Consider the following 1,456-nt stretch of genomic DNA (forward strand, 5'->3'; position numbering starts at 1 on the left):
CAACATGGCTGAATAAATGCAGGGTTCCTTCAGGGTGAAGTTAGGTACAGCTGTTGTGGCTCCACAGTTCCTCATGGTGCAGCCCCACTGACACGAGAAAATTCATGGGTTTTTACAGGCTTTAATGTCATGGCGGATGGTGGATGGATCTGGATGCACCCCCCCCAAAAAAAACCTCAGGGCAGACCTGAGTTAAATAGGGAGTGGGGGGAAGAGCTGGGGAAGAATGCTTAATTGGCTCCACCCTCTGGCCTTCAGGTACCTCAGTAGTAGTAAATCTTTCTAGGGCTTGAGGCCTGTTCCTCATGACTGTTGGCCATAGATCTCTCTGTGGGTGTGGTTGTTGGAGAGCTGAAGCTAAATGAAAAGAACCAGGGCTTGGGAACAGAGGGAACTCCTGCCATCCAATAATGGTCCGGGGTTCCAAGCTCGTTCTCGATCAATCACACAGCTGTTTCTCACAGGCCACCGCCCTACATACTTATGGCCACCTTCAAGGAGATGAGAGTGTCTGGCTTCAAGGAATTTAACATGGCAGTAAAAGAGCATCAGGAAAGACCATTTTCACCTTCTTCAGTGATTCTAAGGATGCCAAAGGGAAAAACTGGTGTCTGAACTGTTCAAAATCTTAGGCAGTTGTTTGAGAGGTGCTAAATCATGTAAATAATATGATTTAATCATGTAAGTAATATGAAGACTGTGTGTTCATCTACTGCTAAATAAGAGTCAGATATATTAGAAAGAAACAAATAATGACTTCAGAAAGAATCAAATTAACTGTAGTGCCTACATTACTTAAATATGAAGCACCTCAAAAACTTGTGAAATCTGAGTGCCTCAGACCAGCCTAGTGGAGATGATCTTCTCAAAGCTTATTATTTGATGACCTCTCCCACCTGACAATAGTGGCACATGCCTTTGGTTCCAGCACTCAGGAGGCAGAGGCAAGGGATCCTTGAGTTTGAGATCACTCTGGTCTTCAGAGAGTTCCAAGACAGCCAGGGCTACACGGAAGCCCTGTCTAGAACACCACTCCCCGCTAAAAAGATTTGATGATTGAAATTGTGTCTTGATTTTCTGGATGACTTAAAGATATCCATATACTTTTTTTGAATCCATGAGTAAATGATGATATGAAAATTAATGTATGTAAACAAGAAAGAATTACTTTTCAGTCTTTACTTTTTTCTTTAAGTTGTTGTTAATCTTGGGTATTTTTTCAAAATTTAGCTTTTTATTTATATGATTTCTTATATTTTAAATATTTTTATTGCATTAATTTAAGGAAAATGTGGAAAAGGTTTTACTTGACTTGCTAGCCATTCTTTGGTGGCAGACTTATGGGAGAAAGTATTAGGGGTCAGAAAATCAAGAAGAGAGAAGATAGAAAAGTTGAGAAAATATGGAACTGAGTGGTTTTATAAAAGCTATTGTTTATTTCAAGTAACCTTATTAT

The 1,456-nt window shown here is 40.0% G+C and overlaps 1 pseudogene; it reads left to right on the forward strand.

Moving 5' to 3' along the window:
* The first annotated feature begins 483 nt into the window (after positions 1-483).
* Positions 484-883, forward strand: LOC117720996 (thioredoxin domain-containing protein 17 pseudogene; annotated as a pseudogene).
* The last annotated feature ends 573 nt before the right edge of the window (positions 884-1,456 follow it).

This window comes from Arvicanthis niloticus, chromosome 15, assembly GCF_011762505.2.
Source record: "Arvicanthis niloticus isolate mArvNil1 chromosome 15, mArvNil1.pat.X, whole genome shotgun sequence".
NCBI classification, from domain to species: Eukaryota; Metazoa; Chordata; class Mammalia; order Rodentia; family Muridae; genus Arvicanthis; species Arvicanthis niloticus.